Raw genomic sequence first — 27,434 nt, forward strand, 5'->3', positions numbered from 1 at the left:
CACTACCAGCACCTTACACGGGAATTCAGCTATTCCCTGATCTCTCAAAATACACCCTCCAAATGAGGCGCCATTTGAACCCAATCACCAAAGGCCTACAAAATCACAAGCTGCAATACAAATGGCGATACCCAGCCACCATTCTCATTGTCCGCAACGGTCAAACCCACGCAATTGGGGAACTAGAAAAGGGCCTGAAGCTACTCCATACCTGGGGCATAAACCCAGAACCACCTAATCCTGCTCAGCATAACAGAATTTCATCCTCTCCCCGCAGACAACTAGATCAAAACACCAAGTGAAAACTTACAAATACAACAAAGCCAATAACAGCAACAACAGTTCCCCTGTGCTATGGCTATCCTCCACTCCAGTCTTCTGCTACCCGTGGTAGTGACTATTTGTATCCCAATACAGAGGTCCACAGGTGCTCAGCACCCCCTCTGTTTGTTTTTCTATTTTTTGTTCTTTTTTCTTACAAAGTTTTTTTTTTTTTTCTCTCTTGCAACGTTATATCCGCCACCTCTCTGCTAACAAGCTAACTTACCAGCTCACAACACAGAGCTCTCTCAAAATTTTCATTGTTACCCAAAGTACACATGATCTCTATTTGATTATAACTGCCTTGCTACCTAACGTATTGCTCTATTTGCAGTCTACTAGTCCATCCTCACCTTGGCCCCCTGGCCAGCCAGATACAACGCTCACCGCTCTTGTATACGGGACCCAGCTGAACTGAATCTCGGACTTCCATACCGCACCCTACCCATCACATCGACTGGGAAAACAAAAAACCAGCTCATCACGAGATCGCCTAACTGTAAGTGTTACTAGAAGCTTGCACCACACCCACACCCACAAGATGCCGTTTAACATCCTTTCACTCAACGTCAACGGGCTGAATCATCCAGCCAAACGCCACTCACTATGGAAAACCGTCAAAGATCTCCAGAGTGACATCATTTGCGTCCAAGAAACCCACCTACTAGCTACCAACACTCCCCTGTGTAAAAATCGTCACTTTCCAAACATATTACACGCAACTCATTCTACCAAGACCAGAGGGGTCATGATAGCCGTCAAAGATACCATAGACTTCCAACTCTTAGAAATAGTCCCAGACCCCGAAGGACGCTTCATCATCCTTATCTGTACCATTAATAGAGCAACCTACACCATCATCAACCTATACGCTCCGAATACTCACCAATTGAGATTCCTACGCAAGATTATCCGTACATTAAAACCCATACAAAAAGGCCACACAATTGTGTGTGGGGACTTCAACCTGGTCCCAGATGTGTCCCTGGACTCCACCGCTTCAGCGAAAAGACGTGAATCGCCTCTAAAAGCGTTCATACAAACCCATGACCTGTATGATGTCTGGCGCTGCCACCATGGCGCCGAACGTGACTTCACCTTTTTTTTCCCCAGACATGGTTCTTACTCCAGAATTGATTTGTTCCTGGCTGATAAACGTATTTTACAAAAAATATCTCAGTCGGTAATCCACACCATGGCATGGTCGGACCACGCACCCACCTCAATTACCATCCAAGATCACAATCTTCAACATAATACATTCCTATGGAGACTAAACAACTCCATAATTCAAAATAATAAATACACCCCAGAAATTTCAGAACACATTTCAGAATTTTTCTCGTTGAATAAGGGATCGGTACCCGACCCTGCCGTGGTGTGGAGCGCTCATAAAGCGTACATGAGGGGAATGCTCATTAAATTAAGCTCTCATCATAAGCGACAGAGGACGCAGCGCATAGATAAAATAACAGCCCAAATAGTGGACCTAGAAAAGAAACACAAATGTGACCCTCAAAACCCACTTACAAACCAACTACTATCCCTAAGACAGGAACTGAAAACCCTTCTCCTTCACTCATACGAATTCCTTCAAAGGAAATTTAAAGCATCTTCATACTCTACTTCCAACAAGGCAGGGAAGACTTTAGCCCAAAGACTCAAAGGAAGACGAAATAAAGCTAGAATAACACTACTTAAACACCCCCACACCAACACCCCATTGACCAATCCCCAGGACATTGCCGATGCTTTCAGCACCTACTATGAAGACCTATACAACTTAAAACATGACCACCATACCCCCAAACCCACACAAGACGACATTAACAACTTCCTCACTAAAATCAAACTGCCCAAACTATCTACCGACCAACTGACCGCCCTGAACGCACCATTCACCGACCTGGAAATCAAGACTACTATTGACTCATTGCCTAGTGGCAAAGCACCAGGTCCAGACGGGATAACAGGGGAATACTACAAAGTGTTCTCCAACCAACTAATCCCATACCTTACAGATCTCTTTAACCACGCTGCCTCCTCTGCTAGCTTCTCGAAAGAATACTTAAAAGCGCTTGTAATAACCATACCAAAACCAGGGAAACAGTCGGATGCCCCCCAAAACTTTCGCCCGATCTCCTTACTCAACTTAGACCTAAAAATTTACTCCAAAACCATTGCCAACAGACTAAACGAAATTATGCCAACTATCATACACCAAGATCAGACTGGCTTTACCAAAGGCAGACAATCTTCAGATGCCACCAGGAGAATGCTAGACCTTATCCACCATGCTGAATCCACTGGAACGCCTTCTCTGCTTCTTTCCCTAGATGCAGAGAAGGCGTTCGATAGAGTTCACTGGACCTATCTAGAAGCAGTCCTACACAAATTCGGATTCCAGGGACGGATCCTAACAGCCATCCTAGCATTGTACTCTAACCCTGAAGCCCAAGTGTTCACAGAAGGCATGCTCTCACGCCCATTCCCCATCACAAATGGCACACGCCAGGGCTGTCCCCTCTCCCCTCTAATATTTAACATGCTTATGGAACCCCTGGCTGAACACGTTCGCTCCCACCCTAACATCTCAGGCATGCGTATAGGCCTCTCACACCACAAAATAAGCTTATTCGCGGACGATATAATATTAATCCTTACAGATCCGACTGTCTCCCTGGCAGAAGTACAAAAACTGCTCACTTGGTTTAGCTCGATTTCGTATTACAAGGTTAATGTGACCAAATCATTCATATTAGACATAAACATAAACACCACCATGAAACACCTCCTACAACTACAATACCCTTTTAAATGGGCAGAAACCGACATATCATACTTGGGCATTCAACTCCCGAGAGAAACTAAGAAAATTTACTCGAGCAACTACATACCACTCTTACAACAAATTCAATCAACTTCCCAACAAATAGCAAAGCACGAACTCTCATGGTCGGGCAGACTTGCAGCATTTAAGATGATATGCCTCCCCCAAATACTTTATCATTTTAGAACCCTACCTATACCACTGCCAACCACCTTCTTCAAATCTCTCAAAACTACTTTCAACAAATACTTATGGAGCGGGAAAAAACCGAGGAGTGCCCAACACAACTTAGTAAAACATAAACTAGTCGGTGGAACAGGATCTATAGACTTCGAGGACTATTACCTAGCGACAATCCTAGCTCAATTACCTTCCTGGTTCCAATCACAATCCACTACACTTTGGGGACAAATTGAAAGCTCCGCATTATCTCAACCAAACTTGAAAACTTGGTTACTTAGTATTCCACTGGGAACCATAATACCAAAGGCGTTTCCCCCGACCATGAAAGCTTCGGCACTCGCATGGAAGAAATCAGTATCCTTACTGACTCCTATTCCCGTCACATCTCCAGGGCACATCCCCTTGGAATCCCTACATCACACGCTACCAGAAATCTCTCTATCAACTTGGACCACCAAAGGCATACTTCTCATACAAGACCTAATACATGACAACCACATTAAATCATACGCACAACTCCAATCCGAATTCAATCTAACAGCATCTGACAAATTCACTTACATGCGCCTACACCACTATCTAAAAACCCTACCCCTCCCCCTCTACAATATCCACCCTAAAACCTGGGAATACCTTACCAACACAGCCACTAAAACCAGAGGTATATCCTACTTCTACAACATTCTCCACAACAAACGTACCTTCCTTAAACTAAAACCCCACCAAAATTGGGAAAAAGATTTAGATCAGCCCTATACGGAAGACCAATGGCAACTTGCCCTCAAAACTATATACAAAGCCACTAAATGCGCGGCCCTGTGGGAACTCACACAGAAAATCACACTACGTTGGTACATCACTCCAGCCAGAATTACGACCTTTAACCCAAAAATCCCTAATATATGCTGGAGATGTCATTCTTCTCCTAGCGACATAATGCATATACTCTGGACATGCACTAAACTCCACAACTACTGGGAAAGAATTTTTAGTTTAATCTCTCACATAACCCAAATTAAAATCCACCCCTCCCCTGCGTTAGCGATACTTAACCTAACTATAGAATCAATCCCACATTCATTCAGGCCAGTGGTCACTCACATCCTCCTGGCGGCAAGACTAAACATAACCAGGCAATGGAAGTCTGACAATCCCCTGACAATAACCCAAGTCATTGACTTAGTAGCCCTTCATTACAGCTACGAGATCATAACAGCTACTCACACTGGCCAGGCGACGAAAGCACACAAGAACTGGCAACCATGGACTGACTGGACTGCACACTGCGCAAACCACTAACCTAAACACTGATACCCACCTCCTCTTCTTGACCGAGCAATACCTTTCTATAGGCAAGAGAAACAAGTTATATGCAACAGCTAGTTCTAACTAGCACATATTTATCAATATTTATCAATATTAACATAAGATAGAAGGGGCCTCTTCACTCCTGTGGCACTAAAGATCCCATTTGGGGTGCGACTCTAGTGAAGAGGTCTACAACTAAAAAACTACGAAACTACGGTTAATAACATTGGTAGTCTAGAATCCACAATGGATATATGTTAAATAAAAGTTATAACCAACCAAGGTTGGTAAAATGTTATAATTATTGAACTCACAAGTTGAACTGTATTTCTTATACTGTCTAATTGGAATGTCATTACACGACATACTATGTCCAATTGTATAATGTATAATCTGTATGAAAATCTTTCAATAAATATATGGAAGAAAAAAAAAGGAGAGGTCCGCCTTGTTCTTTGGTGTGGGTCTTTTAAATACTGTTGCCAACGGACTGCATGGGAGCTCGACATATGTCTGGTCAAGCATGTGGTGCCCAAGCGGCTGCTGTTTTGGCCACGCTTGATACGCTTCAGACATATGTTGCAAACAGCAACAGTGTGATCTGCTGCACACGTCTCAAAAAAGGCCCACACCAAAGAACTTTTGGAAAAACATGCAGAGTCAGCAGCGCCTTGCACATGCAGAGCTCTACGGTGTGATGCAGTCGGTTAGCTGCCCTTAAGCTGGCCCCTGGAGGGCATCCTGCCTCGTTGGTGATGTGCCTCCTCCTCCTCCTCCTCTATTCTGATAGGCACATACATAGAGTCAGTGACCTCATCATCCCCTTCCTCCTCACCACTGGAGCAAACCTGGCAGTATGCTGCAGCTGGGGGAACATGACTGCCAGTTTCTTGTCCTTCTTGGGCACCCCCTCTTCTCTCTGGGCTCATGTTACTGCCTTCATCCTCAACCTGGGTACCATCATCAGAGCCTTCAAAACGCTGCACATCCTCCTGCAGCATGTACAGTACCCTACACTGTGGTCGAACAGTTCGGGGGACTCCTCAGGGCATGATGGTGGGGCTAGGGAAGGAGTGACTGATGACATTGAACCGATGGAAGAGGCTGCTTTGGCAGCTGCATTGGCAAACAAAGTACCCTGAGCCTGGGTGACAGAGGATGAGCACAATAAGGACGGCTTGGTCATCCACTCTACCAACTCTTCTGCATGTTGTGGCTCTACACGGCAAGCTGACGAAAAAAGGGCCAGTGTGCCCCACAGCCACGTGCTGAGGATGCACCGTGTCCACAACCAGCACTGTTTGCTGTAGACACAGAGCCTGCTTGCCCTCTTTTAGTGGCCTGTGAGCATCTGCCTCTCCTTGGTGGCCTTCCAGACATACTGTACAATTAGATTAGCAAAACAACACCTGAGGTTTACTAAAAACAGTACACCAGGAATGGCCTACAGTAAGGTATAGGCTTGGCTGGACTACAATGCAGTGGATATATATTTTATGAACTGCAGCTCAGTGAGTCACCTGCCTGGCTGAAAGTGTCTTTGGACACGCGCTCAAGGAATGGTCTACAGTCAAGTATAGGCTTGGCTGGAATACAATGCAGTGGATATATATTTTATGAATTGCAGCTCAGTGAGTCACCTGCCTGGCTGAAAGTGTCTTTGAACGTGCACTCAGGCAATGGCCTAGTCAGGTATAGGCTTGGCTAGACTATATATATACAAGCCTGTATATATATTTATTGAATGAACTGCAGCTCAGTGAGTCACCTGCCTGTGCGCGGCGCGTGTGTGCGGGCACGTACGCACGCACGGGTGCGCGCGCATTCGCGTTAGCGCCGTTTTGGTGCCAAAGGGTGCATAAGAGTTCTCCTGCTGCAGGGATGCGCTGCTGTTTCATCTCAGCTTTGTGGACTTGCTAAACCTGTACCTGATTGATTGATTGCTCCATTGACCCGGCTTGTCTGAACATCCCTCCTTCTCCAATCCGACCCGGCCTGCCTGACCCTGCTACTGCATCTGCCAATACTGTTGCCGACCTCTGCCTGCCTACGGACTCTGCTTCTGCCTGCTGTATTAACCGCCTTGCTGCCTGCTGATCCAGACTGTCTGACCCTGCCTGTGCCTGCCGTTTGCTGCTGTGCTGTTGCACTCTCAGCTTCTTCTCCAGGGACTTCTGCATCTGCATCCTCAGCACTGCAGCCTGCTGCTTCCTGCTACCACCTCACCTGCAGTCCAGCCATCCCTGGAAGGATCTCTACTCTGCTCCAGCATCAGAGCCTTTCATCTCAACAGGCACTCCTACCCCACTGTGCTCACAAGACCACTGCCCCCACTCCAGTGGCTCTTGAACCAGCGTTGTATGAGAGGTCTTCTCCTACAAGTCAGGCTCACTTCCAGGTACCCAACAGCCTGGCTGAAAGTGTCTTTGAACACGCACTCAGGCAATGGCCTAGTCAGGTATAGGCTTGGCTAGACTATAGATATACAAGCTTGTATATATATTAATTAAATGAACTGCAGCTCAGTGAGTCACCTGCCTGGCCAAAAGTGTCTTTGAACACGCACTCAAGGAATTGCCTACAGTCAGGTATAGGCTTGGCTGGAATACAATGCAGTGAATATATATATTTTATGAACTGCAGCTCAGTGAGTCACCTGCCTGGCTGAAAGCGTCTTTGAACGCGCACTCAGGCAATGGCCTATTCAGGTATAGGCTTGGCTAGACTATATATATATAAGCCTGTATATATATTTATTAAATGAACTGCAGCTCAGTGAGTCACCTGCCTGGCTGAAGGTGTCTTTGAACACGCACTCAAGGAATGGCCTACAGTCAGGTATAGGCTTGGCTGGAATACAATGCAGTGGATATATATTTTATGAACTGCAGCTCAGAGAGTCACCTGCCTGGCTGAAAGTGTCTTTAACCACGCACTCAGGCAATGGCCTAGTCAGGTATAGGAATCCTGTATATATATATATATATATATATATATATATATATATATATATATATATATATATATATATATATTAAATGAACTAATGAACTGCAGCTCAGTGAGTCACCTGCCTGGCTGAAAGTGTCTTTGAACACGCACTCAGGCAATGGCCTAGTCAGTAGGGATGAGCCGAACACCCCCCTGTTCGTTTCGCACCAGAACATGCGAACAGGCAAAAAATTTGTTTGAACACGCGAACCCAGTTAAAGTCTATGGGACTCGAACATGAATAATCAAAAGTGCTAATTTTAAAGGCTTATATGCAAGTTATTGTCATAAAAAGTGTTTGGGGACCTGGGTCCTGCCCCAGGGGACATGGATCAATGCAAAAAAAGGTTTTAAAAACGGATGTTTTTTTGGGAGCAGTGATTTTAATAATGCTTAAAGTGAAACAATAAAAGTTTAATATTCCTTTAAATTTCGTACCTGGGGGGTGTCTATAGTATGCCTATAAAGGGGCGTATGTTTCCAGTGTGTAGAACAGTCTGACAGCAAAGTGACATTTCAAAGGAAAAAAGTCATTCAAAACTACTCGCGGCTATTAATGAATTGTCTGTCCGACAGTACACATAAAAGTTCAGTGATAAAAACGGCATGGGATTTCCCCACAGGGGAATCCCGAACCAAAATTTAAAAATAAAATGGCGTGGGGGTCCCCCTAAATTCCATACCAGGCCCTTCAGGTCTGGTATGGACATTAAGGGGAACCCCGCGCCAAAATTAAAAAAAAAAATGGCATGGGGGTCCCCCTCAAAATCCATACCAGACCCTTCAGGTTTGGTATGGATTTTTTTTTTTTTTTTACAATCTTTATTTATCAAAACATTTTTTACCACAAGTTAAAAAGGAAACTTATACACATCCAAGACATACAATAATTCTATACTTCTTTATCAAAGCACTAGTTCAGGTTTCATTAACCATTTAATTATTTACTTAATTGATGCAAGAATGTGTAACCCCTATTCTGAACCCCCTCCGCCCCCGCCCTCTCTTTCTACTCAATCATCCATTCATACTACCAAACAAAAAAAAAAAAAAAAAAGGGTTTCCCTCTTGTAGTTTTCTGTTGGATTCTATATAATTGTCCTCAATAGCCCTGAAGAGGCTCTGAACTCTTCCCATTTAGCCCATGTGTTTAGTATTTGTACCTTCAACCCCTCCTCTATCACCATTCTTTCTTCCAGGGCAGGCATGTCCGCCATCTCACACTCCCACTCCACTATAGAAGGCACACATGTGCTTTTCCATTTTCTTGCTATGATGGTTCGTGCTGCTGTCAGAAAATATTTCAATATTCCTTTTTTAATTTTCTTAACCGATCCTGGGATCATAGATAGTACCGCCACTTGTATTTCTGGATATATCTCGATCCCGGTCATGGCTCTATATATCTCAAATATTTTCTGCCAGAATGGTTGGATTTCTGAGCAATAGTACCAGATATGTGATATTGTGCCCTGTGCTTTATGGCATCTCCAACAGATATCCTCGTTGTCAGGGTTCATTTTATGTAAGTCCACAGGGCACCTATACCATCTGGCTAAGATTTTATAATTTCTTTCCTGGTGTTTGACAGATATCGAGAGTTTATGGGTTACTATGATTGCCTTTTCCCATGTTTCCCTGGGGATTTCTGTTCCTATCTCTGATTCCCATTTCTTAATATAAGGTAGCTCCTGTCCTTTATTTTCTGAATTCAGGTATTTATAGATTTTAGAGAGGACGTGGGTGGGTCTATGTTCTTGTAAAAAGATTTTTTCTAAAATTGTCAAGGGCCTATCTATTACCGATTCTTTTATAAGAGATGTGATATACCGTTGGAGCATCCCATACTGCATCCATTTTGTTTTATGTTCTACACCCAACCCTTCCAGTGGGAGGAGCCTGTTGTCTTCCATCGTTTCCACCAACCTGGTGTCTTCACATCTCTTCCATTTAAGAAATGTTTTAGATTCAAGTGCCAGTGGAAATTCTGGATTACTAAACAGTGGAGTCATAGGTCCCCTCTCAGTAGATCCAATCCCTCTCTTTATCATAATATCCCATACTTTTAATGTTGATACCACTAAAGAGGGCATTTCGCCATCCGGCGGTCTTTGCTCTCTTTTTATCCAGGGTAGTGATTTTAATTTTAAGGCCGTGATCTTCTCTTCAAGCTTCACCCACTGTTTGATATCTCTATTGTGGAACCAGTCCACTATTCTTGTTATCAATATTGCTCTCAAGTACATGTCTATATCTGGAAGAGCTAGGCCCCCATTTTTCTTAGTTTTATTCAAGACCGATCTATTGATTCTGGGGGTCTTGCCTCCCCAGATGAAATTTCCTATTAGCTTATGCAGTTTTTTCAGGGTATTTGTTAAGGGAAAAATGGGTATTGCTTGTAGGATATATAATATTTTAGGTAGTATATCCATTTTTACTATACTTATTCTACCCATCCAGGAAAACATACCTTTTTCATATTGTTGTAACGTTCTCATAGTTTTCTGCACCAACGGGGCATGGTTATACTCCTGTAGTTTATTGAGGTCAGTGGGGATATATATACCTAAGTATTTAATTGCCTTCGCCTGCCATTTAAAAGAAAAGTCATTTTTAAGGAGTTCCACCATAGCGCTTGGCAAATTAATGTTTAGGGCTTCAGATTTGTTATAGTTTACCTTAAAATTACTTAGAGCACCGAATCGTTTAAATTCAGTTATCAGGTTTGGTATTGATATCAAGGGATTTCTAATGTATAGCAAGATATCCTCTGCATATACTGACATCTTGTATTCTATATCTCCCACCTTAATTCCCTGTATATCCTTATTTTCTCTAACTGCTATTAACAAATGCTCCATCACTAATATATATAACAATGGGGATAGCGGGCAACCTTGTCGGGTTCCGTTTGTTATAGGTACTACCTCCGATAAATCTCCGTTCGCACGAATCCTAGCCGTTGGATTCTGATATAAGGCCATTATCCTATCTATAAGTACAGGGCCCATCCCCCACTGAACTAAGGAAGTTACATCCCACCCTGTCAAAAGCTTTCTCAGCATCAATTGCCAGTAGACAGGATGGGATGGAACCCCTCTGTGCATATTCTACTAGTGTAAGTGTTTTTAAGGTGTTATCTCTAGCCTCTCTTCCTTTTATAAAACCCACCTGATCTAGGTGTATATGTGCCGGTATTATAGAGGCGAGTCTGTTGGCGATAATTTTAGAGTACAATCTTAGATCAATATTTGTTAGGGAAATTGGTCTATAGTTTCCACATAAGGTATGATCCTTCTCTGGTTTGGGTATAAGTGAAATATACGCTTGTAGGCTCTGTGGGATAAAAGGCACTGATGTAGAAACAGCATTAAAGGTCCGCTTCAAAATGGGGGTGAGTTCTTCTTTAAATGTTCTATAGAATCTTGGGGTGAAGCCATCAGGGCCTGGGCTTTTCCCAGGTACCAATGCGTCAATTACCCCTTGTATCTCAATCTCCGAGAAATCCTGCTCTAGTTGTACAGTTTCTGTCGGTGCTAGAACAGGGAGTGCAGTTTCTCTTATATATTGATAAATATTTTGTTGAAGTCCCTCCGTATCATTTTTTGTGCCATCTTTAGGTATGTTATATAATTTCATGTAGAAGGTCTGAAACTCCTTTAGTATCTCTTTTGGCTCATATTTCATATCTCCTTTTTCTGACTTGATTTTAACAATAGGAAATATATTGCCCCTATGGCGCATAACTCTTGCAAGAAGTTTACCTGGTTTATTACTTTGTTGATAGTATAAGGAACGGTTACTATCTCTTATACGTAACGTTTGCTCATTTATTAAAGTTTTTAATTCTGTTTTCTTTTCTGTTAATTCCATTAATATTTCGCATATTGGGTTTTGTTTATGTTGGGTTTCTCTTTTGGGTATTTCTTTTAATAGTTGAGTCGTTCTATTACTTTTCAGTTTTTTTAGTCTAGCCCCATGTTTTATAAAATACCCACAGATTACGCATTTTAATGCTTCCCACTGATTCGGAAGAGATGTGGTGTCATTAATATGGTCGTGTAAGAAGTCAGTTATTACCTTCCTAATTTCTGACACACAGTTCTCATCATATAACAGATTATCATTAAGCTTCCAATTACCCCTACTACTTTTACTCATAAGAGGGTCAAGTACCAAAAATACTGGCGCATGATCTGACCATAACGCACTACCTATATCAGTCGATGTAGTTATCTCCATCCCCATCTGGTTTATCAAAAAGAAATCTAATCTATGATAAGTCCCATGAACTTTTGAATGAAACGTAAAATCTTTTTCCGTTGGATGAAAAACTCTCCAAATATCAATTAATTGATATTTTGCCATTGTTTCTAAAAAGAGTTTTTTCTCTCTACCTGACTGTAACACTGAAGGTGCTGTAGTATCTTTCTCTCTGTCTAATACAAAGTTAAAATCTCCCCCAATTATTGTTACACCCTTCGCCTTCTCCATAAGCTTTTTCAATATTTGTGTCCCTATTTTATGCTGATTTTGGTTAGGTAGGTATATATTTATAAAAGTGTATTTTTTACCAAATATAATAAGTTTGAGTAGTATTGCTCTTCCATCCCTATTGTGCCATTCTTCCAGCACTTGGTGTGGTATTGTCTTGTGAATTGCAATAGAGACACCTTTTGATTTTGAGTACCCAAAGGAGTCATGATACCATGTAGTGTAAAATCTGTTTTGTAGATTAGGGACATGGTCCATACGGAAATGCGTCTCCTGAAAGAATATCACCCCCACTTTTTGTTTATAGAGAGAATACAGAACCTGAGACCTTTTTGTTGCTGAATTAAAACCTCTTACATTATATGAACAGATTTTCATAATTCAGAACCCGTAGGAGGGGAGAAAAAAAAAAAGAGAAAATTTACAAAAAAACACACACCACACACACTCACACTTAACCCCAAACTACCCCAAAGCTATTTGACTTATAACAAGTCTGTCTTACTAACTAAAGTAAGTACCCTATGAAGGGATAAGAAGACGCCGACGTCCAAGATCCACCGCTCTATCGGTGGCGCACGCTGCATTTTTAAATTTTAATTTCTTTTTCTTTTATTACATGCTATCCCTCCCCTCACCCTACTACCTATAACCTCATCCTAATCTAGCAGGGAGAAAAGAAGTAGGCAAAGGGTGAAGGGGGGGCACGAGGATGATTTCCCCAGATATAGAGCTCTTAGAACTTATACATATCATAATTCTCTCTATACTCTCCCCTCCATCCCACCTCTGTGGGGGGGGGGGGGGGGATACAGAGGCATAACCCGAAGGGGGAGAGAGAGGAGGAGGAGAAGAACCAAAAAAAAAAAAGAAGGGGGAGGGAGAGGAGGAATTCCCCCCACCCACCCTCCCCCCCCTTTAGTTCTCTATTACACCCACCCCTCTCAGTGTCAGATCTATCAAATTCTGTAGTTGTGACCTAATAACGTGATACATAATACTAGTATCGTCCCAAAAACATCACTAATTTCCTATATGTGAGAAAAAATAAATAAATAAATAAATAAATAAATAAATAAATAAATACTTTTTCCCTTCCTGCCCCTTCTGCCACTATTTGATTCATATTTCCCCCAACCTACTTGGTGTCATATCTTACACTTTCGTACTGTTATATACTACCATAACGTGTTATACAGTGTTAGCCATCACAATTTCATACAAACAACCTGTGAATACCTATTTTGTGCTAAAATCAACAACAAAAAAATAAATAAATAACTAAATAAATAATTAAGATTAAACATCCCTTTACGTCATTGTGAACGTCTATAATTATCAGTGTTCCAACCCCCCCTCTTCAGCGCGCATGCGCCACCCGTGTCCCACCAGCCTGGTCCGTACCCTCATGTAAATCATGTTGACCAGGATAAATTGATGTGTTGTCCAATTACCCCTGTATCAATGATGTGGAGAAAAAAAAAAAAGGGGAAAGAAAAAAAAAAAAAATTAACCCCTTTCCACCACACACCCCTCCCTCCTCTTTAATGTATATTTTCCCCAACCTACTGGGTGTCATATCTTAAAATCTATTACTGATTATATGCTACCATAACGTGTTATACAGTGCTAGTAGCCCTCACAATATCATACCAACAACCTGTGAATGCCATTCTGTGCAAAAGCAAAAAAAAAAAAAAAAAAAAAAAGGGGAAATTTTTAATCCCCCTAATGCACATTCCCTCCCTCCTTCCCCCTCTCCCATCCTCCCCCTCTCCCATCCCCCCCCTGACTTTAATTATATCTACTTCTTAATCGATGAGCTATTAATTATTCACAACTCTTCTTCTCACATCCCCCCCCACCCCAGACTGCTCTTCAAAACTTTCTAGGTAGTTTCATATAAGAAATAGGCCAGTCCGGCAGTTCTGTATCTGACAATTTAAGGGTTGTCAGAAACTGTGGTAGATCTTCCAAATCGCTGAATGTTGCCGTCGATTCCTCTCTTTGAGCCTGTAGCTGAAATGGAAATTTCCATCTATATTGCAGATTATTCTTTCTGAGTTGCTCCACTAGAGGTTTTAGAGCTCTCCTCCAGTCCAATGTGTATTCCTGGAAGAGTAGTAATGGATCTCCCTCATACTGGATATTTTTATTTTGACGGGCTGCTAGCATGATTCGATCTTTTATATGTGCATAGTGCATCTTACAGATGACGTCCCGCGGTTTGCTAGGATCTAATCTCCTTCTTCCTGTTGCTCTATGTGCACGATCTATTATCAGATCTTTTATATCCATATCCCGTACTATTTCCTGAAAGATTTTCTGTAATGTTGTTATAAGGTCCTTGGGATTTACTTCTTCCTTTAAACCTCTGATTCTTATATTGGATCTTCTGCTTCTATATTCTTGTTCGTCTAGGCTATTTATTAGTTGGTTTATTTGATTTCCTTGTTTCTGTACCCTTTCTTTTATCTTCGTTAGTTCTTGTTCTGTTTTTGATACTCTGTTGTCTAGTTTAGCCGTTTTTTCCTGTATATCTTTTGTAGATATCTTGAGTTCTTGAATCTCTGTTTTATATGTTTCCTCCAGTCTGTGTACATATTGGTCCATATCTGCTCTGGTTGGGAGAGATTGAATGTATGTTCTAATATCCCATTTTTCTGTATCCTCTTCCCTTTGTTCATTTGATGCACCTGTTGTATCTATTGGTGAGCTATTTCTGGGATGGACCATTAGTTCTTCCCCTGACGATCTGGATGTCACCGATGTCTCTGCAAGATTTGAAATTTCCTGTGATGCATGTAAAGCTTGAGCCGTCCGGGGTGATTGCAATTGTAATTGTTGAAAAATCTCTTTTATATCCGCTGTCTGAGTAGATTGAGCCCCTGTAGGGTTTTTATTTTTACTTTCATTTTTATCTTTCTTATTTTTTTGAGGCTGAGGTGTTTTACCTCCTTTCTTGGGTGCCATCTTTTTATTAGGGCTTCTGTCTCCACTTTTTTTCTTATCTCTTCTCGTTCTGCCCCTTCCCCTTTCTTCACTCCTCTTCTTCTTACCACTTTCAATCTTTCCCTTCTTTTTAGGGATGGATGGATGGAAGAGTATGCAGGGATGGATGGGTGGCAGAGAATGCAGGGCTGGATGGCAGAGTATGCAGGGATGGCAGAGTATATAGGGATGGATGGGTGACAGAGAATGCCGGGATGGATGGCAGAGTATGCAGGGATGGCAGAGTATATAGGGATGGATGGGTAACAGAAAAATGCAGGGATGGATGGTAGAGCATACAGGTATGGCAGGGCATGTAAGGATGGCAGTGACTACACTATTTATCCAGGTATTACTTTAAACTTTGTTTGTATCATACCCTCAGACCTTTAATTAATGTTGGGGAGGTAATGAATATTATTTATATCTTATCTCTTCCGCAAAATAATAAGTTGTCTATTTCAAATATACTCTATTGTCCCATAGGTGTTTATGCTTACACAGAGCCCTTTTAGCTTCTCAATAAAACACTTTCAAGAGAAATGATGATATTTTGTCCTTATTTTTTTACAGTCTTATATGGTGTATGAAGGACATATTATAGTTTTACATGTCTTCCATAGACATACCTGGTGCAGAGGTTAATGATTTCTTTCGTTGCCTGGTGTGTCGTCTGTATTGCTGAGATTTCCACTATGTGGACTGTGGAGCCTGAACGCCGGGAGATCAGCTGATGTGTCCCCTCTCTGCTGTTTGTAACCCGAGAACCTCCACCGGAGTATGTGTCCTCCCAGCGAGCCGCCCCTGCTGCCTGTATATTCAGACAGGCAGAGACTCCCGCACGGCTTTGCACTGTCTCCTGTTTCCGTCCTCAGTTGCCGTTCCCAGCACCCACCAGGTACCGATCCTTCCTTGGTCTCCCGGATCTGTTTGCGTCTCACACTCCAGGTAAGTTGTGGCGTGCTGATGGCTCACTCTCTTACCATAGATATCCTCTATCATGCAGCCAGGACATGTAAGCATGTAAGCATGTGTGTCAGTCAGCCACAGCCTCCCTCTTCAGCAGCGTCTATAGCATCTGCAGCGTGTCTGCCCCTCGATCTCACTAGGCGGTCATCTTGGGCGTCAGCTCCTCCCCCCCTCCTTGGTATGGATTTTAAGGGGAACCCCGTGCCAAAATTTTTTATAAAAAATGGCGTGGGGTCCCCCAAAAATCCATACCAGACCCTTATCCGAGCACGCAACCTGTCAGGCCGCAGGAAAAGAGTCCCCCCTCCTGAACCGTATCAGGCCACATGCCCTCAACATTGGGAGGGTGCTTTGGGGTCCCCCCCAAAGCACCTTGTCCCCATGTTGATGGGGACAAGGGCCTCATCCCCACAACCCTTGCCTGGTGGTTGTGGGGGTCTGTGGGCAGGGGGCTTATCGGAATAGGGAAGCCCCCTTTAAAAAGGGGACCCCCAGATCCCGGACCCCCCTGTGTGAAATGGTAGGGGTACCCCTACCATTTCACAAAAAAAGTGTCAAAAATGTTAAAAATGACAAGAGACAGTTTTTGACAATTCCTTTATTTAAAGTCTTCTTCTTTTCCATCTTCTTTCTTCTATCTTCTTTCTGACCCCACCCCCTCTGATGTCACAGGGAATGCCACAGGGAAGTCCCCGTCAAGTCCCTGTGCGTCAGAGGGGGGCGGGGTCACCGGGTGGCCCCGCTCTCCATTATTTAAGAACTGTCAGAAGACGAGAAGCATCACACAGCGGGAGCCTCCCATCATGGATGCGGAGCGGAAAAACGGGAGCTATTCCTGCGCTACCAATTTGGAAAAAAGTGTAGTAATCGTGTAGACTTCTAACTGCAATTCAAGAGGTATATGAACCATCTACACCCGGACAGCTGCATGCACCAAAATCAGGGCCCAAACATAAGCCCGGAAAGAAAATTAAAAAGAGAAAGGGAGGGGTGCTGCGCTAACCAGAGGGTCTATACTCATTAGTTGTGGGATCAAAGGCCTCAGTATAATAGAATACATACACATATAAAATCGCATGAGTTGGAGTATATAAAACGCATAGGTAAAGGTGGTGTCTAGAAATTGGGGGGAGGGGTGGTTAGTGATAGAAGTATAAACAATATATATAAAATGGTCCAAACAAGTGATGAATATAAACAATAAAACATTGACTAAAATTCATTCAGTCCAATAATGTCCAATATGTTAAAGTGCTGGTGCTCTCGTGCCTTAAGTAAACTAAAATAATGCAATGTGCTATAGACCAATAAATAAATAGAACAAAATTGCACGAGAAGAATATATCACATGAAAAATGAGAAAGGCATAATCGCCAAAATCTTCGTGTTGCTGCAAGTGCAAAAATGAAAGTTCAGTGTGGGTAATCCAGTGAGTAGACAAAATACTTGCTAGTGTCCAAAACAAATTTATATCAAGTGTCCAAAACAAAAACAAAGTGCAACTCAGGGCAAATCTAATCAATGGTGCACATATATTGCTGAGTTTGAGCACTTTTTTTGTGCACCATTGATTAGATTTGCCCTGAGTTGCACTTTGTTTTTGGTCTATAGCACATTGCATTATTTTAGTTTACTTAAGGCACGAGAGCACCAGCACTTTAACATATTGGACATTATTGGACTGAATGAATTTTAGTCAATGTTTTATTGTTTATATTCATCACTTGTTTGGACCATTTTATATATATTGTTTATACTTCTATCACTAACCACCCCTCCCCCCAATTTCTAGACACCACCTTTACCTATGCGTTTTATATACTCCAACTCATGCGATTTTATATGTGTATGTATTCTATTATACTGAGGCCTTTGATCCCACAACTAATGAGTATAGACCCTCTGGTTAGCGCAGCACCCCTCCCTTTCTCTTTTTAATGGATGCGGAGCGGCCCGAGAACAAAAAAGGGAAGAAGACGCAGCGGAGGAAGATGCCGGACGAGAACACCAGAGCAAGAAGCAGAGGATCGGAGGAAGAACCAGAGGAAGAAGAAGATGGAGGAAGAAACTGAAGGAAGATAGAAGAAAGAATATAGAAGAAAGAAGATGGAAAAGAAGAAGACTTTAAATAAAGGAATTGTCAAAAACTGTCTCTTGTCATTTTTAACACTTTTTTTGTGAAATGGTAGGGGTACTTCTGTACCCCCTTACCATTTCACACAGGAGGGCCGGGATCTGGGGGTCCCCTTGTTAAAGGGGGCTTCCAGATTCTGATAAGCCCCCCGCCCACAGACCCCCACATCCACCGGGCAAGGGTTGTGGGGATGAGGCCCTTGTCCCCATCAACATGGTGCTTTGAGGGGGAACCCAAAGCACCCTTCCAATGTTGAGGGCATGTGGCCTGGTACGGTTCAGGAGGGGGGGCACTCTCTCGTTCCCCCTCTTTTCCTGCGGCCTGCCAGGTTGCGTGCTCGGATAAGGGTCTGGTATGAATTTTTGGGGGGACCCCCACGCCATTTTTTTTTTAAATTTTGGCGCGGAGTTCCTCTTAAAATCCATACCAGACCTGAAGGGTCTGGGATGGATTTGAGGGGGACCCCACGCCATTTTTTAAAAATTTTTATGCGGGGTTCCCCTTAATATCCATACCAGACCTGAAGGGCCTGGTATGGAATTTAGGGGGACCCCCACGCCATTTTATTTTTAAATTTTGGTTCGGGGTTCCCCTGTGGGGAAATCTAATGCCGTTTTTATCAATGAACTTTTATGTGTATTGTCGGACCAACAATTCATTAATAGCCGCGAGTAGTTTTAAATTACTTTTTTTCCTTTGAAATGTCATTTTGCTGTCAGACTGTTCTAAACACAGGAAACATGCGCCCCTTTACAGGCATACTATAGACACCCCCCAGGTACGAAATTTAAAGGAATATTACACTTTTATTGTTTCACTTTAAGCATTTTTAAAATCACTGCTCCCGAAAAAACAGCTGTTTTTAAAACTTTTTTTTGCATTGTTCCATGTCGCCTGGGGCAGGACCCAGGTTCCCAAACAGTTTTTATGACAATACCATGCATATAAGCCTTTAAAATTAGCACTTTTGATTTCTCCCATAGACTTTAAAAGGGTGTTCGACGGCTTTCAAATTTGCCGCGAACACCCCAAATTGTTCATTGTTCGGCAAACTGGCGAACAGCCGATGTTCGAGTCGAACATGAGTTTGACTCGAACTCGAAGCTCACCCCTACTAGTCAGGTATAGGCTTGGCTAGACTATATATATATATATTACAAGCCTGTATATACATACATATATACATATATATATATATATATATATATATATATATATATATACATATATATATATATATATATATATATACAGTGGGGCAAAAAAGTATTTAGTCAGCCACCAATTGTGCAAGTTCTCCCACTTAAAAAGATGAGAGAGGCCTGTAATTGTCATCATAGGTATACCTCAACTATGACAGACAAAATGTGGAAACAAATCCAGACAATCACATTGTCTGATTTTTTAAAGAATATATTTGCAAATTATAGTGGAAAAATAAGCATTTGGTCACCTACAAACAAGCAAGATTTCTGGCTCTCACAGACCTGTATCTTCTTCTTTAAGAGGCTCCTCTGTCCTCCACTCATTGCCTGTATTAATGGCACCTGTTTGAACTTGTTATCAGTATAAAAGATATCTGTCCACAACCTCAAACAGTCACACTCCAAACTCCACTATGGTGAAGACCAAAGAGCTGTCGAAGGACACCAGAAACAAAATTGTAGACCTGCACCAGACTGGAAAGACTGAATCTGCAATAGGCAAACAGCTTGGTGTGAGGAAATCAACTGTGGGAGCAATAATTAGAAAATGGAAGACATACAAGACCACTGATAATCTCCCTCTATCTGGGGCTCCACCCAAGATCTCACCCCGTGGGGTCAAAATGATCACAAGAACGGTGAGCAAAAATCCCAGAACCACACAGGGGGACCTAGTGAATGACCTGCAGAGAGCTGGGACCAACGTAGCAAAGGCTACCATCAGTAACACACTACGTCGCCAGGGACTCAGATCCTGCAGTGCCAGACGCGTCCCCCTGCTTAAGCCAGTACAAGTCCGAGCCCATCTGAGGTTTGCTAGAGAGCATTTGGATGATCCAGAAAAGGATTGGGAGAATGTCATATGGTCAGATAAAACCAAAGTAGAACTGTTTGGTAGAAACACAACTCGTCGTGTTTGGAGGAGAGAGAATGCTGAGTTGCAACCAAAGAACACCATGCCTACTCTGAAGCATGGGGGTGGCAAAATCATGCTTTGGGGCTGTTTCTCTGCAAAGGGAAAAGGACGACTGATCCGTGTACATGAAAGAATGAATGGGGCCATGTATCGTGAGATTTTGAGTGCAAACCTCCTCCTATCAGCAAGGGCATTGAAGATGAAACGTGGCTGGGTCTTTCAGCATGACAATGATCCCAAACACACCACCGGGGCAACGAAGGAGTGGCTTCGTAAGAAGCATTTCAAGGTCCTAGAGTGGCCTAGCTCCAGATCTCAACCCCATAGAAAACCTTTGGAGGGAGTTGAAAGTCTGTGTTGCCCAGTGACAGCCCCAAAACATCACTGCTCTAGAGGAGATCTGCATGGAGGAATGGGCCAACATACCAGCAACAGTGTGTGACAACCTTGTGAAGACTTATAGAAAACGTTTGACCTCTGTCATTGCCAACAAAGGATATATAACAAAGTATTGAGATGAACTTTTGATATTGACAAAATACTTATTTTCCACCATAATTTGCAAATAAATTCTGTGAAAAAAATGTGATTGTCTGGATTTGTTTCCGCATTTTGTCTCTCATAGTTGAGGTATATATATATAAAAAAAAAAAAATTAATAAAAATGCTATAAAACTATCCCCTATTTAGTAAACGCTATAACTTTTGTGCAAACCAATCAATAAACGCTTATTGCGATTACGATTACGATTGGCCTAAACTGAGGAAAAACATTTTTTTTATATATATTTTTGGGGGATATTTATTATAGCAAAATGTAAAAAATAATGCGTTTTTTTCAAAAATATGAAAAAAGAGAGAGGGAGAACACTCTCTCTGAAATAGTGGGATTATGAGGGAGGTGGTGTAACTATAATGGTAAGCCAATACCGAGTAAAAAATATAATTTTATTAATACAAAAATATAAAAATGCATTACAGACACACAAATATAACAAAAGAAAAGATGACCATAATAGATTAGTTCAAACAATCATGTGTGATTGGTCAGCCATGGTTGATTCAAGGAATCATGCGTGATTGGTCAGCCGACATGTTTTGCGAAAGATTTCGCTTCACCAGGGCATAAACGACATCACAGATATATTCTATATTGTATAAAGAGCAGATAATTACATACTGGCCAACCATGAATACAACTCAAAAAGCCTAGTAAAATACTTAGTACAGGTAATGCTCACCTATTGGTATAGATCTATAGAGCAGATCAAATCAGCTACCACCATTGCCAAACGCCACCCAATACCCCCACTGAAGCATCATATCCATGGGTGCCAGATCCCAGCGGATAATGCCGACAAGGAAACCGGACCGCACATACAATCAGGCAAGAATCTGGTAGGAAAAACATAGCAGAAAGAATTCCTTAGTGCCCCCTATAGGTAGCCAAAATGTAATTGCGATCAAAATACTGTAGGGAAATCCCTTAATGTAGTAGGGCATAGGTATATATTAAAAAGGTCAGTTTGTAATAAGGGGATATCCCGAGAGACTAGAACCTAATATATGATCAGGTATTACCCATATAAAAAATAATAAATATAAATATAAAGCTAACCAAGAAGGGGAAGAAAACATGGATGCTTTATGCTAAGGTAAAAGTAGATATGAGACAATCTAAATACATTACGAAGAGGCCTTAGGGGGTATACTGATAAGCCCAGCAACATAGATAACATCTAAGGTTAGCAGGCAATTCCTCCAATTAGACATGGCAGGCATAATATTGTTAACACATTATTATTACCATAGGGAATGACATATCTTCGCATATGTACAGAGGCAGGATATCTTTATAGATGTCAGGAACGTCAAAACCAGCCTGATGGCACAGCATGAACGGGCCAGAACAAGCACACTGTTTGCCAAAACAGTTAGTATAAACGTTCCCACCAAGGAGACAATATGGCCAATAAGAGACCCGGTCAGCCAGAGACAAAAACAATGGGTATGGAAACGTAAGTATACAGAGTATGAGCATAGAACTTACCTAAAGAGGGGGTACCGTGCTGCTCTATTGCGTCCAAGGGAGAGAAGCGCCTGCCAGTAACAGATGGGTAGACACAGGGTGCGTCTGTCAGACAGCACACCTGTGCTAACCATCTTTAAAAATGTGCGGTCCCACCGGAAGCGAAAAGGTCACTAATGACCTCCGGCATCGCTTCCGGTGCGGACGTCCCTGTAGTGATGCGCGCGCACTATCCGAGGGGAGTGCGCGCACATTGGCCCAGGGAGATGCGTGCGCATTGCCCAAAGCACGTAGAGAACATGAAGGGCTTACGAGGGCGGATAGAAAAAGTTTCCGCCCTCACACCACAGGGACATCCGGTGTTCTGCCAAGAAAGTTCCGCTCGGCGGATTAGTTCCCCCCTCTACTGCGCATGCGCAGTAGAAGCCGGCGGAAATAGCCGAAGCGGAACAGCTGAAAATCAGCTGTACACGGCGCCTGTAAGAGGGCCCCTCGCGGGCTCGCTTCGCTCGCCACGCTTCGGGCACAGCCTCGCTGCGCTTGGCACTTTTAGATTCCCCCTCTAGGTCCACTTGGATAGTGGGGAAGGAACCTGGACCCAGAGCGCAGGCGCCGTGTACAGCTGATTGAAGCGTTTGAGCTTCGGCTATCTCCGGCGGCCGACAGTAGTACGTACTGCGCAGGCGCTGCGCCTGCGCAGTACAGGGGGGGAACCTATCCGCCGAAGGAACTTATTCGGCAAGACACCGGATCCCCTCGTCTATAGGCTAAACGCAAACAGTGAGGCACAGGGCGGCAATGGCAAGGGGGAGCCACTGAGCAGTCCCGCTCAGACTGCAAACAGTATTAGGAGGCTATTAAACATATATAATATATACATAAGCCTATACAGGGATCATTCCCTTCAAGCAAACAGGCATGTATAGGCAAACAGATATTATTCGTAGAAACACTATGCATTGTTATCCCCCCAGTCCTATGTTGTGTTGTTTGTAAGCACAAAGGGAAGAAACAGAGAATTAAGTAAAACTGGCTTTTTGAGTTGTATTCATGGATGGCCAGTATGTAATTATCTGCTCTTTATACAATATAGAATATATCTGTGATGTCGTTAATGCCCTGATGAAGCGAAATCTTTCGCGAAACATGTCGGCTGACCAATCACGCATGATTCCTTGTATCAACCATGGCTGACCAATCACACATGATTGTTTGAACTAATCTATTATGGTCATCTTTTCTTTTGTTATATTTGTATGTCTGTAATGCATTTTTATATTTTTGTATTAATAAAATTATATTTTTTACTAAGTTGCTCGGTATTGGCTTACCATTATAGTTAGACCACCTCCCTCAAAATCCCACTATTTCAGAGAGAGTGTTCTCCCTCTTTTCATATTTATGTCTAATTAGGGATTGGGAGCTGTGTCTCTGGTAACTCCTGTTCACAGCCTAACCATCTATTCCTCATTGACACGTTCTTTTCAAAATTGTCGCTCTTATTTTGTTTATAGCGCAAAAAATAAAAATTGCAGAGGCGATCAAATACCACCAAAAGAAAGCTCTATTTGTGGGAAAAAAAGGACGTCAATTTTGTTTGGGAGCCACGTCGCACGACCGCGCAACTGTCAGTTAAAGCAACGCAGTGCCGAATCGCAAAAAACGCTCTGGTCAGGAAGGGGGTAAAATCTTCCGAGGCTGAAGCGGTTAAAGTTCCCCCATTTCTCCCAGGTTATTCTATATCTTTCTTCCCATCCCTGGTCTCTTCTGCAGAGGTATTCCATCTTACAGATATGATCTACTCTCTGTAGCCACTCTTTTATGCTTGGTTTCACTATGTGTAGCCATTTTTTTGGGATCAGTCCTTTTGCTGCATTGAGCAGGGGTGGGATCAATGTTTCTTTATATTGTTTATTTGTTTTGTTTGTCCGGTGGAACAAAACGTTCCAGGGGTTTTCTGGAATCTTCTCCACCGTTATTTCTTCGATGTGTTCTAATATTACCTGCCAGTACTCTTTTATTTTTGGACACTCCCACCATATATGTATTGTTGTTCCCCTCTGTTTACAGTCTCTCCAGCGCTGGGGGGACATATTTGGTTGAAATTTATTAATTCTGTCTGGTGTCAGATGCCATCTTACCATACACTTATAGTTTGCCTCTATCGTGGTAATATCTGATGCATAATTATGTACTGCTCCTATAATTTGTCTTTCATCTAACTTTATAGCTAACTCCTGTTCCCATTTTTCTATAAAGGGTAATGTCCCCTATCCTAATTCTGTTAGTATATCGTACATTTGAGATATTCCGTGATTCGCGGGTGTTTTAATATTACATAGCTTTTCAATTGGGTTCAATGTTCTCTCATCTCTAAGTGGTTGGGGGATTGTGCTTACTAAGTGTTTAGGTTGAATGTACTCCCATTCACTCACTTGCTGCCACCCTAGTGTTTTTATTAAATCTTCTCTTGTCCTAATTTTTCCTTGTATAATAATATCATTTAATTGTGCATTTCCCATTTGCTTTCCCAACCGTGTCCCATTCCCTGGGGTAAAAAAACTTGTGCAATTAGTGGAGAGTTGTACTCCTATTTTTCTTTTCTGTGTAATGTATCCCATACTTTAAATACATTCTTATTTAAATCATGTGTGTCCGTGCTATCTGCTCTAAATTTTGGTGGAATCCATATGTTTTTTTGAAGCTGTGTCATGCTGAATGTGTCTTCTGTTTTCACCCATTGCTTTTTAGTGTTTGTGTTTACCCATTCTACTAACCTTGCCAGTATGACCGCCGTATAATATCCTCCTTTCTTTTTTTTTCTATATAGAAACCGAATATTTACTCTGGCTTTTTTATTTTGCCATATATATTTCAAAATTATTGTTTTTATTATTTTAAAAAAGCATTGCGGTATTTCTATCGGGAGCATTTGAAATATATATAGTATTTTTGGTAGGGTCACCATTTTAATATATTTATCATGCCCATCCAGGAGATGGGTCTCCTTGACAGGTTTTTTATATCTGATTTAACTTCATTAGGTAGGGGAATGTAATTACCTTGATATATTTTTCCTAATGTAGGTGTTAATTTGTTAATTTGATTCCCAGAGCGGGCATCCTTGTCTTGTTCCAGTGAACATCTCAAATGCGGATGACATACCTCCATTAACCTTAACCCTGGCCGTAGGGTGTTTATATAAATTTTCCTTGTCAAAAGAAGTTTATTGAGTATACAATATTATAAAGATACATAAAGTAAGTTTACAAGGATCTATAAAGTAAGCTCATTGTTTTACAGTAGGGATTATATAGGTAAATATCATGAAATTTCAAATATTAAACATTGGGTTCACGTAAACCTAAATTAAAGATATATATCATTTCCTTAGTTACTTTTGTAGGTATTTAAATGATTTATACCTACTATACATATTGTTTACAGGTAGAGTGTATATAGGTCAAATAAATTCTGATAATGAGCTTTAATCGTAAGGTGGAGAAAAGGAAAGAGAAAGAAGAAAAAGGGTAGAAAGGCAGAGGTATGGTCCACAAGGTTGTCCCGCTCGTCAGTTTATTATTCTTTTTAGTTCTCTTTGAAGCCTTAGAATGGGTGTCTCTGTAAGTCATTTAATCTGTTACCATGGCAACAGGACAGAGTCATTGAAATTTGACAGGAACTGTTGTTTTATCCAAGGATGCCAAAGTTTTTCAAATTTTGGAATTTGATTTTGATCGATGGCTACCATCTTAGCATGGGACATTGTATTATTCATTCTGTGAATTGTTTCTGCTAGTACCAACGTAGGAGATTTCCATGCCTTGGCCACTGTTTGTTTTGCAGCCGTTGTTAGTTGGATCATAAGTTTGAATTGAGAGAGTGTTAACCATTCCGGTTTTAGATTAAGTAAAGTTATATATGGATCTGGTTGTATTATTTTTTAAAATATTTTAGATGCAATCACAAAGACTTCCTTCCAGAAGGTTTGGATTACTGGGCACGTCCACCATATGTGTAAATGTGTGCCTATTTCTGGGCATCCTCGAAAACAAAGAGCTGAGGTATTAGGTGAATATTTTGCCACTCTAGCAGGTACAAGGTACCAGTGAGTTAGGACTTTATAATTTGTCTCCAGTGCTAAGATGTTGGGTGAAGATGACTTAGATGTGAGTCATATGTTAGACCAGTCCGTGTCTTCTAAAGTTCGTCCCAGGTCCTCCTCCCACCTCTGAACGTAAGAGGGTCTATTAAGATTTACTACTCCATATAATTGATTATAAAGTGATGAAATTGTACCTTTAGCAAATGGATCTTTTGTACAGATTGATTCAAAAATGGATAATTGGGATAATGGTGTATCCCCCTTTAGGAATGGTGTATAGAAATTTTTGATTTGGAGATATCTAAATATCTCAGAGTTTGGTAGATCATATTTTTCTCTAAGCGATGGGAATGAAAGGAATGATTTAGATGCTATGAAGTCATTTAGTGTCTGAATGCCTGATGTTGTCCAAGCTTTAAAAGAATTTGGGTAGATCCATGCCGGATAAAAGGCCGGATTTCTGATAAAAGAAAGGAGAGGATTGTGTGGAGATTGTAACTGATATTTGGTTTTTAGTTTATCCCAGAGAGATAAGAAGTGTTTAGTTATGGGATTATGAATTTTAAAGCGGTCTTTAGGATCAAGCCATAACAAGTTTGATATTAATAGAGGGTCATTTTCTGAAGCCTCTATAAATACCCATAATGGGATTTCCTGTTTTGCATGGTATTTGGACAGACTGGCCAAAAGTGCTGCTCTGTAGTAGTTAGTAAAATTAGGGTATCCCAGGCCTTCTTTATTTTTGGGAAGATGTAGTGTGTGTATAGGTATATGTGGTTTAGAAGAGCCCCATATAAATGAAGTTGCTCTTTTTTGTACTATTCTCAAAAAATAGGAAGGAATTGGAATAGGGAGGACTCTGAATAGATAAAGCAATTTGGGTAGAATAGTCATTTTGATTGCATTAATCTTCCCTATCCAGGATAAAGGAAGTTGCGACCATTGTTTTATTAGATTT

This window comes from Aquarana catesbeiana, linkage group LG11 (genome assembly GCF_042186555.1).
Source record: "Aquarana catesbeiana isolate 2022-GZ linkage group LG11, ASM4218655v1, whole genome shotgun sequence".
Classification (NCBI taxonomy): Eukaryota; Metazoa; Chordata; class Amphibia; order Anura; family Ranidae; genus Aquarana; species Aquarana catesbeiana.